This window comes from Manacus candei, unplaced genomic scaffold, assembly GCF_025592945.1.
Source record: "Manacus candei isolate 608988 ecotype Guabito, Panama unplaced genomic scaffold, ASM2559294v1 h1tg000025l, whole genome shotgun sequence".
Classification (NCBI taxonomy): Eukaryota; Metazoa; Chordata; class Aves; order Passeriformes; family Pipridae; genus Manacus; species Manacus candei.
In genome coordinates this window covers 1,448,510-1,463,089 of record NW_026138073.1, presented here as the reverse complement: position 1 = coordinate 1,463,089, position 14,580 = coordinate 1,448,510, and the positions used below count along the sequence as shown (strand labels likewise).

General features: G+C 53.1%; 1 long non-coding RNA gene across 4 annotated transcripts; it reads left to right on the top strand.

Moving 5' to 3' along the window:
- Window positions 1-435: 435 nt before the first annotated feature.
- Window positions 436-14,040, top strand: LOC127471616 (uncharacterized). 4 transcript variants are annotated; one of them, XR_007904696.1, is made up of 5 exons: window positions 436-1,250; window positions 3,897-4,045; window positions 8,037-11,937; window positions 12,449-12,503; window positions 13,845-14,040. It is a non-coding gene; the product is annotated as an uncharacterized LOC127471616 (long non-coding RNA). The 4 variants fall into 4 exon arrangements; XR_007904697.1 differs by lacking the exon at window positions 13,845-14,040 and having other exon boundaries at window positions 436-687; window positions 890-1,250; window positions 12,449-13,830; XR_007904694.1 differs by lacking the exon at window positions 13,845-14,040 and having other exon boundaries at window positions 12,449-13,830.
- Window positions 14,041-14,580: the final 540 nt, after the last annotated feature.

The window sequence follows — 14,580 nt, the reverse complement described above, 5'->3', positions numbered from 1 at the left end:
CCGGGCGGGGACCCCGAACAGCCCCTGCCCTGCGCACTCCCCGCGGGCAGAGCCCGGCGCCGCATCCCGGAGCCAAGGGGGCATCCAGGGAGGAGGGCGATGGAGGGGCGACCCCCGGCACGGCGCCAGCGCCGGGCAGCCCCGGCGGGGTGTGCAGAGTTCCCTGGACTTGTTTTCATGGTCTCACCCAGCTCTGACCTGCCTCAAATGTTGACACAATGTCACGTTTCCGACTGCAGTCTTTCATGTGCAGCCGGAGGCTAAATACGGCTGCTGGTTCCTGGAAAAAGACGTGCCTGGCACCCTTTCAGCAGAAACCCGATCCCCATGCAGGCTTGGCACAACAGCTGAATAACACGGCAATAACTCTTTCAGCAGCATTTCAACCCATAAATAGGGCTTCCCGAGCGACTCCTTGAAGTCAGGCGAGGAGGATACAACGATTTTTAGAAAAAGCAAAAATATAAAGTCAGGGTGTGTGAAGAGCGGGTGCGAGGGGGCAGCGGGTTCAGGCAGATCAAAGGGTGCTGTGGGGGTGCTGAGCGTGGTTTGGTGAGAGGGAGCCCAGGATTGCCTCAAAAGGAAAGAAACGCTCCTGAATTTTTTAATGTCTCGGTCCCGTTTCATACCAGCCCTGTGGAGGCAGGGGAAGAGCCTTCCCGGGAGCCAGGGCCTTTCCTAACCCCGGTGAGGACACACAGACACATAATTTTAGCTTTTCACCACCTGTTTGGAAAGCTCCTATAACCGAGTGCTGTGGGACTGGATGGTTTTTACAGGCATGTACCCCGGGAGCTGCTTATTTGCATTATGCATGGACCAAGGCCTAAAATAATCTGCAGTGACGCACATTTTTTGCTGTGATTTTTTTTCCCCCTCCCTCTTCCAGGACTCCATTTTTCTGAACGTGCCATGACTTTTGAGGACCACGCATGGTTGCCCAGCCCCGGGGCTGCCGAGGCCCTGATTCAGCACGTCCTGCTGCGGCGGGGGAGCAGGGGGAGCTCCGGGTGCCCGGCCGTGACACAGGGAGAGGGCCCTGGTGCTCCGCCTTGGCTTTCATCTGCAGAGCGTGTAGCTGCAAGTGCGGCGTGTTTACAAATGCAGGCATTGCAAGATCCCTTGAACTGTGTCCTAGTACAAAAGAGGCTTTGAAACGAGAAACACGTTGTCATGGCATGTTCCAGGCCAGCAGCACCAGACTGAACCAGATAATTGCTGTTTCTGCTTCACCGTGGAAAAAGCAGCAGGTCTTGAGCAAGTCTTTTTTTTTTTTTTTCCTTTAGACATTGGGTGCGATGCTCGGGATGGAAGAGGAGGGTCGGGAATGCCCGGGCAGTGGGGGCAGGGGTGGGATGATCTCCACAGGGCTGCAGGCACAGTTCCTCTGCGGGGCTGAGCTGGTGTAACCCTACCCGCGGGGCCGGTGACACTGACCCCAGTATGTGACACGGGGTGTCCATGTTTGTAACCCTGACTCCCGGCGTGCTGCCCGAGCCAGGAGACGTGGCTCTCACAGCTCCCCTGCGTTCCAGACCTTTCCCACTGCCCTTCTCCTGGCAGTTCACGGCACTCGAGAACTTTGAGAACTACCCAAATGCCTCTCGGTGCCAGGTGAGAGCTGCTAATTGGCCCCTTCATTGACTACTCCGTTACTGGCCCTGGGCAAGCAGCACCTCTGCACCACTGGGAATACTGGGAACAATGGAGCTCTCATGCCCACGCTCCCAGGGCACCATGTGCTGTGCTGGGGTTGGAAATGAAGGCTGACATTTCTACCTATTTTGGAATAATTTATTTCTTAGACATTTCTCTTTCCCCCAGGTGTGTTTTTGCCCTGGGCACATCACGCCATGGAGTCAGTTATTGCCATTGCATCCAGTGCCTTTGGAAATGGCCAAATGGGAAAGCTCTGCCAGGGAAGGGTTTTTCACCACATGTGTCAAGTTAAAAACTGCAAAGGGGGCAGGCTGGGTAACACCACACAGCTGAGGGAATGCCTGGAGATAAAAGGCAGATCCCCATCTCCTCTTGTGTGTGCTGCTGCCTATGGGATGGTGGGACCTGGAAAAGGTTTGTCCTGGGCTGGTTGTTCCTGGCACCCAACTCTCCCCCCTTGTGGGGCTGCAGCCCTGCCCAGTGCTCAGGCCGGGTCTGGCTCAGGCAGGTGGGTGTTTGCTGGGGTTGCCGGACCCTCGGCCATCTCAGCACTGCCCGTGTCCATCTGTGAGGGTGAAAATGCTGAGGAGGCAGAGCTGTGTTGGCCGCTGAGCCTTGGGCTTGTCTCCAGAGGTCCATTTTACCTGCTCTCCTGACCTCTGCTTTTTATTCCAGTACCCAGGACAGGATCCCAGTTTATTGTTTCCTTAACAACAGCTCCGGCCGAGGAATGGTGGCTGCAGTCTGTGGTTGCCTGAGCTGTCACACAAGAGGAATAATTAGCTTTTCTCTGCTGTACAGCTCTATCCTTCCTTCAGCCCCTGGTGCTGCTGGAAGTACAGTGGCATTCCCTCCTCTGGTGCTGCTCCCCAGTCACCTCCTTGCAGTGGCAGCTGAAGGAAAGGCCGAGATCTATTCTGCTTTGAAAGTCCTGATGAATATGCAAACTATTAGGGCTGAAATATTGCTTATCCCTGTCACGGGGTGTGCACGGAGCTCATGTTTGTGTTGCTGCCTGAGGATGTATCCAACGCCAGTGTGGGGCTGAGCAGCTTAGGGAAGATTTAACTCTTATTTCTATTCTGGATGCCGAATCATTAATAAGGTTATGGCCATGTTGGGGGCCTTTCCCAGTGCCCTCCTCCCACTGCCATGGGATCTGCTGGCAGGCTTTGACTCCAGCTATCGATCGGGGCACAGCAGGGCAACGCTTCATCCCCAATGGAAGCAGTTGCTGATGATTATCACACGGAATTAGTGCGTGTGTTGTGAAATTGGTGTGATTTGAGATGAAATGTGACCTATGGGCATAGGCAACGCATTCTAATGTATTCAGGAGCGCTCAGGCTGACGAGCTATTGCTGCTGGTACCACGCTGATTAAACCCCAGCTCGCTCTGCTCCCATTGAAAGCAGTGGGAGGTCTGTCACTGCCTTCCGTGACTGCTGGACCGGATCCAGCCTGCACTTCACGGGATGCATTATTCCAGGATTAGAGAGGCACAGGGAGTGGGATTCCTCTCCCTCGCTGATCTCTACTGCTTAGATGTTTGCCTTGGAGCTGGCAGGGATGCAAAGCCCCCGACCTAGTTTTGGTGTCAATCCAGGGAGGAGATGGGTGGCGTTTGCTCCCACAGGTCGGCCAAGGCTGGGGTGCTGCTCTGGGGGTGCAGTGAAATGTGGGGTGCTGGGCAGCCCCTCTTGATCCAGAGCACCTGGTGGCATGAGGATGTGGCTGGCAGGAGTCCCATAAGCATTGCGTGCACAAAGTGTTTGACCCACCAGTGTCAGAGTCCCATTCAGGAATGAAGAAGCCCAGTCCCAGCCCAGGACCCTCAGAGGGGCCCTGGCTCTGCACACGCTGATCAGGAGGTGGCTGGGGAGGGGTTTTCTCTGGTTCTTGATTTCAGACAAACATTTGACCTCAAAGTGGTGCCGGCTGCTCTGGGGCTGAATTCCCCTGTGGTGTGGGAGGCTGCTGGGAGCACATGGCATCGCCACCCTGCCGGGCCCTGCTGCCCCAGCCCCACTGCGCCGGCCCTCGGCCCAGCCTGGGGCTGGAGGATGACTCAGGGCCCCGTGCGGGAAGGGCCGTGGAGGGAGGGGGTGGTGGTGACCCCCCCAGTGCTACTGGGGAACTGAAGCAATCTGTTTATCATGGAAAAACTGCTCTTTGCAGCAATTCAAATGGAAACTTCCCAGAATGAGTGTTGCAGAGCTTTCCCCTTGAATCACCAGGCCTCCCAAGAGCCGCTTTCTAAGACGATGCCCTCGGGAAAGCTGTCACCAGCCTCGTCGAGCAGCGGCTCCTCCGGGCAGCACAGCTGGTCCTGATCCCTCCGCAGGCCCATTCCCATCGGAGCTGCGGCTTTCTCCAGGAGGAGCAGGTATGGGACCACCAGCACACAGCTGTCTCACGAGCTGTCTCATGAGTACACTGGGTGCTGGAAGGCTCTGGGGTGATGGACACCCCCAGCTCGGGGACCAGCCTGGGGTGGAGGCTCCAACAGCAGCACCTGCTGCCATCTCACCAGGCCGTTGCCTGTTTTCCCTGCCTGCCTGTCACCCTTTCCATGGTTTAAATGAGTGTCCAAAGGTCAGGGGAATTCAGCCTCTGCCGTTGGCTCACGTAACCCAGTGAATAAGGGGTGAGTGTGAGACGCCTGACTCGCTCTGCTCCCGTGGGTGCTTTGCATCCCGTGCTGACACGGCCATGGCAAAGCCTGAGCTGGTGGGGAGCACAGCCCCTGCACTGCCTCTGTGCTGTGCCCCAGCACAAGGCCCCTGGTGCTCCCGAGGGATGCTCCTGGGGCAGCCGGGTGCCCATCCCATGGGGCAGGGCAGCGGGCACGCCGCCTGGGCCGTGAGGCGTTTCCGGGCCGTAACCACAGCTGTGTGTAAGCTCTGAGTTGTCAGCCTCGCAGATCGGGACGAGATAGGAAGGAGCCCGGTGTCGAAAGGGGTGGGAGGCCATGGAGCAGGGCAAGGGGTGGGGAGGGAGGGCAGGTCATGGCACCCTGGTGATCCCCACTGCCACCCTGGGAGCAAAGCTGCCGGGGATTTTTGTACATTTATTCCTGCTGTCCCTGCAGTGCTCGTCCCCATAGTAACAGAGCAGGCTGGCACTGCAGTGCTCGGTGACATCCCCGGTTCCCAGGGGGAGCCGAGAACCTGTGTGGTCCGTGCCCCAGCTCCTCAGTGGAGCTCACGAGCACAGGGACAGCTTCCCTGTGCTGCAGAGTGTGTCAGGGACTCACTGTCTGTGCAGCCCTGGGAAAGCACACAGAGCTCGGCCAGGAGGACAGAATGGGCAGGTGTGGGGCTGGCCAGGCCCTGGCAGGACCTTGCCTGGGGTGACTGATGGCAGGTCCTTGTCCCCAGGGCCTGCAGCAGCTGGGCACCTGCTGTGGCAGAGCCAGGCCCAGCTGCCGTGTGTGGGTGAGGCAGGACAGCACAGGGGTTTTCCAGCTGCAGCCGGACTCCGGCAAGCACCTTGGGCACTTGAGGTCAGGAGGCATTTGCAGCACGAGCTTTTTGAACCCAGGAGCAAGGCAAAGGTGTTTTTAAGGAGACTGACAAGACAGATCTTCGTGCAGATCCTGGAGCTGCTCAGAACATGAGTCAAAGGATTCCTGAAACAATTAGAGCTGTGAGGTGCAGCAGCAACAGCACATTCACCATCAGCAGCTCTGCCAGGCGCCCCCAGCCAGCTGCTCGTGCTTTCCCTCTAATAAGGCATATTAGGCAATTTCCCATTAAAAATGTTTATGGGAATATATAAATATTCACTTATACAGAACTCGCCTGGCCCTTTGTGCACAGAGCAGTGGTGAGAGTGACTTGAATTGTTATAAATCTATCAAGAAAGCTTGAGATGGAGCCTAATGCACAGTGAGATAGATGTCCTACAGCCCCCGTGGGAAATGAGTGCTCCTGGTGCTGGGATGGGACGCCTTGCTCCACGGGACAAAGGCCTCCTTGGAGCAGGACAGGGCGTCCACAGGACCTGGGTCACATCCTGCGGTGCCCAGCCACAGGCAGCAACCGTGGGCAGGGTTTTCCCTCGTGTGATTTCCCGATGGCTGTAGGAGGAGCTTGCATAGACCTGATCTGGATTTAATCAAAGGATTTTTTTTTTCATTTGCTGTCTTATGCGCTGACCACCAAACCACATCCTTCAAGCCTGAGCCCAGCACAGTGAAACAAAAACTAACAAAAACTAGGCCAGGGTTTTTTGCTATATTTTTTTTCCTTTCTTTTCCCTTAGCGCATCAGTTGGGTGCAAAGCTGGTACCCAGCACTCCTCCAGCCCCTCCACTGCCCACAGAGCATCCCCATGGGACAGCCCCCAGGGCAGCCTGGCATTTCCCTGAGTGAAACACTTGCAGCTCCACGTGAAGCCTGGGAACTATCCAGATTATGGCCACTGAGCACAGCGTCAGTGGGGAGCAAATACAGAGGAATAATAAGTAATGACGTCCTGGCAGATCATGTAGTCGGGACCTAATCAGGCCCAGCGTGGGGATTGCACTTGGCTCTCCCCGATGCATTAAGCAGCTGAGTGTGTTGCAGCCTGACTGTGGGATCAGGGCAGGCTGGAGGTACCCTGTGGGCACAGCCCCCATGGCCATGGTGTGACAGGGCAGCACCCACAGCATCCAGTGGTGACCTGCCTGCCTAGGGAAGTTCTCAAGTTCACAGAGCAGAGAGCAGCTTTATTGTTTTATTTTGCAAACCAAACCAGCCGGGAGTTTCTGAAGCGTCTGCCATCCCCGCAGAGAGCTGTTTAGTCATGCCTGGTGTGTGTGCATGTGAGACAGTGAGGGGAGGGAGGCTCGAGGACTTTGCAAAGATTAAAGATTTATGCTGACCCTTGAATCTGATCCAAGGCTACTAATCTGTCCTGATCCTATCATCTGCTCAGGGTGGATCTATTTCACTTTCCTTTATGGTACTCCTGACTCATTGCACTCCCACTCCAGGCCAGTCCAGTGGGAATGGGAAGCGCTACCACATATTTGTTTGGGTTTGCATTTAAAGCTCTGGACCTGTGGTGGGTGCAGCTCATAAAGGAAACCAGTGTGGATAAGATATGGGTGAGCTGAATGCTTGGAAACCACTCCCAAACACAAGCTGAAGTGGTTTGAAATCAAGGTGGAGTGATGTACTGAAGGCACAATACTTGGCAGCTACGCCCAGCGTGTGAGAAAGGCATTTAAATCCAAGGTGGTGAGGTAGGCAGGGCACCCAGCGTGTTTCCGACAGGACAGCTCGTGCCTTGCAGGGGCTGCAGTCCCAGGTGTCACCCTTCTAGCAGAGAATGGGGTATCCACCCCTCATCTGCCCACCCACCCTCTCCAGCTCTGCTCATTGCACCCTTGTGAGACCCTCCAAAGGCCTGTGAGAAGCTGTGCTGGGGTTCTGCTCCTGCCCTGGCATTCCTGCCTGGAAATGCCTTGCTGCGCTCCATCACCTTGTACTGAAAGGCTCCTGATGGCTGCTGGGGGTTTACTATGAAAAACTACGTGTAGAGGAGAATATGGACCTGATTTTGTTGAAAGCAGAACAAATCTCCCCTGCCCTCGCAAAAAAAAAAAAAAAAAGGTGTGGCAGAAAGAGAAATAGGAGCTTTCCACCCCTCCCCAGCTCTGCCCTGCCTCAGCCACACGTGTCTGAGGAAGGCTGGGGATGCCGCAGCCGCTCTGCCCGTGTGCCAGCCAGGAATGGGGATGGATAACACCTGCTGGGCACCACCGGCAGTCCCGGAGCCAGGGGCTGACAGGCGACCAGGATCAGTCATACGGGCCTGGCCCGTGGCTGAACTGACCAGGAGCTGGAGTGTGGTATATCCTATTTCAGATCCCCTGGGACATCCTGTTCTCCTGCTAACTGATGATATGTAAATATAGCAAATGCAAAGGGAGGCACTTTCCTAGCGTGCCTTGCCCAGGCTGCATATGGAACGGGCTGAGCCCAGCGGCGCCCTCGGGAACACCCACCGCAACTGCGACAGAGGCATCATGCTTTATTTTTAGTTTAAAATGAAGTTCCTGTTTGTAAGGCCAGAAGGGTTACAGGAAAAAAAATGATGAAGTGGGATCATTTACTGCTATTTTCTTTTCACGTGTCCTTCCTTCCTTCCTCCCTCCTGAGAAATAGGATGTAGCACATCACTATTCCAGGCTGCAATATTCGCTCGCGGGAGGGCTGGTTCCTGCTCCCTCCGAAGAGGTCCATTACGCCTTGTGTAACAAAAGACACCGTCCTCCCAACCCCGCCAATTACCCTTGATTTCGAGTTGCTACATGAAGGCGCTTATCTCATGTAAATGAAACATCGTGCCTCGCACTGACTCGCACTTCCTTTCTCTCTCCGCAGAGTTTTGGGCTGCCCCTGCCAGGCGGGGTGACGGGCAGGGCAGGCAGGGGATGGAGATCCCTCCCTGGCTCATCAATAACCCTCCTCCCCGGCCCGCTGAGCAGACCCAGCAGCCGTGGGACAGACCGAAACAACGGGAAGCATTTGGTCAGGTCAGCCAAAGGAGCCTCTTTAATGAGCAAAGCCGAGCACTAATTAGTCTGGTGTGCGCCCCTTGCCCCAGCGCCCATCCCCGCAGTTCTCCCTCAGCCGGGGGTCACCGTGGAAGCAGAGCCGCAGGGATGAATTTGGCAGGTGCCCACGTGTTTTTCTCCTTCCCGTGCCCTGTTAGGGAAAGGTAATCCCGAGCTGACAGGAGGGAGACTGCGAGCTGCTGACGGGAATTCCCAGCTGAGGGGTTTTAAGAGCGGTGGGAGCTTTGGCGTATGGATTAGGTTGCTTATATATACTATAGTGTGAAGGAAACAGGCGGTTTTGCTAATTCCCTTGCACTTTGGTTTAATAAAGTAGGATTTGTCTGGTGGGAAAGTGTAACAGTGGGATTTAAGCTGTGTGAGTCTCATGACTGGTGCTCGCCTGGCTGGGTGGGAAGCAGGGAAGCATCGGTCACATTCTGTCTCTGCTCTGTTCTTGTGTTTTTAGACATGATTTGAATGCCCACAGCTTCGGATGAGCTTTATTTGGATTAGGTTTATTTAAAAAATCCATATGCAGAGACTTGCACTGAATTCTGTAGCCCAGTTTTTCAGAACTGCAGTGCTCTGTGTCTGAGAACCAGGACCACTTGGTTTGTCAGTGCCTTGTGACAAAGACTCAACAAAAACTGAGAGGATAAAGAGGAGGGGGCCAGTGCACAGAGGAAGAGGGGACAGGTTAATATCTGGTACAGCCTCTGCAGGGAAACGAGATCCTTCTACTTCTGGTTTTAATGAGAAAGGCCCCAATGGAAATATAAAATCTGGATCTGCATCAAATCCTCAAAGTTCAGGCAGTTTAGAACGAGGAGTTCGGTCCATTCCATCATACATCAGAGCTGTCTGCAAAATTCACAGCCCAACACTTTTTTCCAGCCATGAATTCTGCCAGAGATGTGTGCTTGGATGTGAGGTATTTTTCTTCTTTTTCATCCCTTTTGCTAATTTAATTCCCAGATCTAAATCACATTTTTCCATCCTGGACTTCCACAAGCTGGGATGCCTTGTTTGCGGTTGGGAAGCTTTGCTGTGCCCTCTGTGGAGTGCTGAGGTGTCAGAGGGGTCACCTGCCTGCAGTAAGTGACGGAGCAAAGGGGAGGCCTCGGGGTCAGGCACGGGGCTGGTTTATTGCCAGAGTCAAAGTTTTGGGATGCGCTAGCGAGCAAATCATGACAGTGTTCCTGCCCTTCTTTCTCTCATTATTAAGAGGATAAAAACCAACCAATTATTGGAATATGCACAAATATGCCACTGATGAGGGCCCTGAGCAACCAGGCAGATTTTCCGAGCAGCCTTGAAGCAGCAAGACACAGCAGCCACATGCTGGGCTCTCCCTTATTTTTATTCTTTTCTGTTTTCTTGGTTGTAGAATAAGAGCTAATCAAAGTGATGCACTCCAGCAGGCTTTTGTGTATGGCATTACAGCAAAATCCTAAATTCTCTTTCCTGCTCATGCATACAAAGCAGGAAGAACTAGGATGGCTGCAGACTATTTTCAGATGATTTAGCCAAGGAGAAAATAACTGGGTGGCTGGAAGAAGGAGCTTTTGATAGGAAATAGCCTTGAAGTGCAGCTCTCTGACATGACAGCGCGCGAGGTGCCCAGATCCCTGAGACAGCCCTGCTCTGGGAAATGGAACATGACTTCCAGAGGAGATGACAAAGGAAAATACAGACACCAGAGCACCCAAAATCCAGTGCAAGAGAGAGTGCAGAGTGGGCTGGGTGCTCCCTGCTGCTCCTGAGCAAGAAGTGGTTTCAGCATCAACATACATGAAGTTCCCCCTGCTCGGTTCAGGACTCCTACCAAGTGCTGAGACAACAAGTCGAGTATTTGGCTGGTAAATCAGTGCAGCTCAACTGACTGGGTTCATGGGAGGCTGTTTGTACCTGTAGATGTGTTGCTTCTTCCTCCACTAAAGACAAAAGCATCACCTGGGACTTGCCCCTCACACCTGGAGCAAGTTGGATGCTCCCTCCCCACAAGGCAGGAGCGTGGGCATCAGTGATACCTGAGCGAAAACTCTCACCTCCCTGTGCTTCACTTCACAGCACCTGGTCTGCAGCCCTCTCTCTCCCCCCCCTCATTTCAAAGGGCCACGCAGTTCTCTCCCTTGTCTGTGACAACACTGGGGACAAAGCCCCAAAGATGGTCCCACCGGGCAGGCTGGGGCTGATGTGGGACATGGCGTTGCTCCTCGTGTTCGTTCGTGTCTCTTGAACAGCTCAGCACTGATCAAATCCCTTGATTTGGATTTATTCTGTGCAATTCAAAGCAAGATTTACTGGACCCCGCGGTGCCCATGTGCCCAGGGAGGGTTGGGCTGTGGGTGCGGGCACTGCCAGGTCAGGGGAGGTCCTGACTGAGGATGAAGGTGAAGGCATCTTCGAAGGCTTTGGGCAAGGAGGACGGTTTCGGTGAGGCTGCATCCCCCTCTGCTGGAAAATCCAAGCAAAGGCAGCAGAGCACCCGCTGGCCGGGGAGAAAAAGCGGGAATAAATGTGCAAAGAACACACGTGAGGCCCGAGGGTCCCCAGGGCCCAGAAGGGACATCGCGGCAGCCAGCCTGGGCTGTACTGGGGGTTCATCTGCTGCTGGCTGTGCTGAGAGGGCTCTTGCTGGGGACAGCCAGACCCCGAGCAGAAATTGGGACCATGTCGCATTTGTGCCAGGCACAATCCCACTCCCCATCACGGGAATGGGTGAGTGGGGCAGGGGCAGCACCTGACAGTGTGGTCAGGCAGGTCCTGATGATGTGGCAGGATCTCACAGCTGGCAGAGAATCGTGACTGTTACTAAACAGAATTGCACAGACAAAGGCAGTGCTTTGACACTGGGTTCAGAGAGGCTTTGTAGCCCAGGTGGTGCCCAGGGGCCACAGCTGACGGGCATGAGATGCAAAACACACTGGAGAGACTGAAATACTTACGGCAACCATGGGCAGTGGCATTTGCCAGGAAGGGGTTGCAGTGCTGTCTGGTTCTTGCCAAACAGCTCGTAGGGAGCTCTGCTTCAAACCAGAGGCTGGAGAAAATGCCTCTCCTCGCCCCTCACCTGCTCCCTGGGTGGGTGGCTCATGGCTCAGCCTAACCAAGGACTCCTGAGAAGTCCCTGCTCTGGATTCCCCTGGGGTGCTGCTTCCTCTGGTCCTACAGGTGCCTGCGCACAGCCTCGGGCTCTGTGCTCGTCTTTCAGAGCCTCACTTGGAGGCTGTTTGTGCTTAGGCTGGAAGAATGGGTTTGTTTCCTTTTGGATTTAAAATCTAAATTACAGCAGGGGTGAAATGCGGTGACTGGGCTGGCGAAGGCCCCGACTGTGCAATAAATCTGCAAGCATGGGCCTGGCTTTTGCGCAGGGGGCTCTGCAAGTGCCAAGGTCGCTGCTAATAAATCTGACTGGAGGACCAGGAGGAAATTTTTTTAAACTTACTGCAAACAGCAGGCTCCTTTTTAACCATCTTTTTTTTTTTTTCCCTGCTCCCTTCTGCTGATTCATGCTCCTGCTGCTTCGCCACTGGGAGACGCCAGCATTCCTGAAGGTCATCACTTGCATGCAGCAGCTCACGCTGCGGAGTGTCTGCCAGCATCTAGGAAATCGAAATGCTAAAGTGCCTGCGATCATTTATATTTTCCCTGGCAGTGACAGACAATCCACAGCTTGCCAACTGAGGAGCTGCCACGTTTCCAGGCTGCTACACTGCTCGAAGGTAAAGGAGGTGCATGAAAGGCGATGCCTCCCGAGGAACCTGACACCAGGTCGCCTCAGTGGCACGAGATGAGGATTTTCACCTGGGTTCACCTGCAGGCAGCACTCTTAGAGATATGGAAACCCAAGGTTCAAGCAGGCACCCCTCTGACTTACACCCAAACCGTTCTGTCACCCCGTGATCCCATGACACCGGGAAATGAGATCCGTGTGCTCACGTCAGGAGTCACGCTGCTGCCCGCCTCACATCCCTGGGGAAGCAGGGCTGGGCTGCCCTCACTGACACCTCTCTCCCCTTCTCTGCCTCTGCTCTCCACTGTGGTAAAGACTTGGTGCTGTCCTGGGCTGCAGAAAAGAGGCAGGACTTTAGGGCATGCTGGCAGCATGCAAACATCTCTGAGGAAATAAGTTATCTTTTAGTTTTCATGGCATGTCTCCTTCTTAGTGGCAAAGGGATATTTCTGGTTTAGCTCAAGCACTAACAGCACAACAGACACTTTTATTTTTTTCAGGAGAGCAATGAAGAAGACATGGTGAAATCCTTCCTTTGCTTCTTCAGGTTATTTAGTGAGTATTAAACTGTGGCAGTACCAAAAATCCTGAGTAAAATGACGTGAAGACACTGTGCTACAGGCTGTGGTAGGTTTAGGAACCATCAGTTATTTAATGTCCATCTCTTCAGAAGTGACCACTAATCTTTTACCCTTTCCTTTATGTGTTTGTAAGAGAAGGATGACACGTATCTCACAACCACTATCATCTACCTTTGTTTCTTTTGAGAATATTTTAAGTGGGCCTTGAAAAAGAGGAGCTAGAAACAGCCCCCAGCAAGGCTCCGGTTTGTCCTCACAGCTCCTCAGCTTTCCCAAATCCAAGAGCTTCTCCCTCGCTCGACAAGGGAGCCTCCTGGCCTGGGAGGCACCCACAGTCTCTTTATTTTACAAATTTCCAGTTCAACCCCTGAAAGAAAATCAGTGTCTGAGCAAACTGGCGGCACAAACAGGACACTCCTTAAAGCAGCGGAACGTGAGCAAGCAGGAGAGCAACATCTCAGAGTAATGTTGACACTATTTTTTGGCTGCGGCTCCTCGCTCGGCAGCAGGGGAGGTGCCACCCAGCAGGCATCTGTAACTCATCAAATCAATTAGTTCCTTTGTCTGCAGGAGGAGTTGTTCGCCAAAGACAAATTAAAGGAACGTCCAGTAAGATCCTCTATTCTGAGAGGAGCTGTCCCATTTTCTCATACTAATGACAGACTCCGAAATCTGTGCACAATTTAGCTCGTTATTAGAACTAATTGGTGCCAGGCATTCCATCCTCTCTGATAGGGCTAACCATGGGGATGAATTTTTCCGAGTTAATGAACCAGAGAATGGATTAAGAACTTTCAAAGTGCAGTTCATATCACAGCTTAATTGGAAGGAGTATATTAGTTGGCTTTTTATGGATACAAAGGAAAGCCATGCTTTGGGGTGGAAAAGCACATGCACAGCCGCCTTCCCTGCCACTGGGAAGCTGGGAATTTCTAATTTCAGCGGGGCAGAGCCATGGCATTTGAAGGCAGCGCCTTCCCCGCATGCTGTCAGCCGGAGAGGGGTGGGAATGGGCTTTATTTTCTGTGTGCAGCACTTGCCATTCCTCCCGCCTAAGGCCCTGCAGGGAGAACCAATTAGTGCAGCTCTCCCAAGGCCAGGGAGCTGCCAGGGGGATCCAGGGCCAGTCTGGGCACTGGGGATCCTCGGGATGCGGATCCACATCCTCCAGACTGTCATGCCCCAGTGTGCAGTCCTGGTGTTCTTATACCCATCCCACTCTAGTTGCTTTTTTACGCCTGTTTCACTGAAGAGGAAATTTATATCACCCATTTTTCTGGCTCAGAGAAATAACCTTTTTTTCTGTGTCATTTAGACGATTTCCTTCTGGCAGCGATGGAGAAGGAGAAGCCTTTGCAAGTGTCCCAGAAACAGCATGGAACCTCGGGAGAGGTGTGCACACTGTGCTTGGCTTCCCCAAATTCATCAGCTGCAGGTGCTGCTGCTCTCCCTCCATCCTGGAGTAGAAAGGTGTCTACCAGCTGCATACATAATACCTTTAAAATTTATACTCTAAAGATAAAATAAATAATATTATCAGATAAATAAATATATAATTTCTCATATAAATAAATAATATCATAATATCTTCAAAATATATATTTTAAAGTCTGCCTGTCTTTAAAAGCAGTTCCTGCATGTGATTTTTGTTAGCCAGGGGCGAGGATAGCAAAGTTGTAGCATTCCTCTGGAAAAAAGACAGGGAAAGGCCTATTAGCATCAGCTGGCTCTGGGTTATACCTGGTGCTGTATTTGCTGGTTTTTGCAAATGTAAGTAATACTAAACAACCCAAAATTCCCAGGTGCTGATGCTACTGCCTCCCTGGGTGTTTTTCGGCACCATCTGAGCTGCTTGGCCCCTCTCTCTTCATTATTCAGCCTCCATAAAACTATTTAACTTTCTTTTCCCACCCCCCTTGGAGTTGGGATGTCCATATCCAGGTAGCCCACTCCATTCTTCATGCATTATCTTAGCTCTTTAATATTTGTAAAATAATTTGAGAACCAGTGCAAAACAATAGCTATTTTCCAACCCACTGGCAATAAAAAAA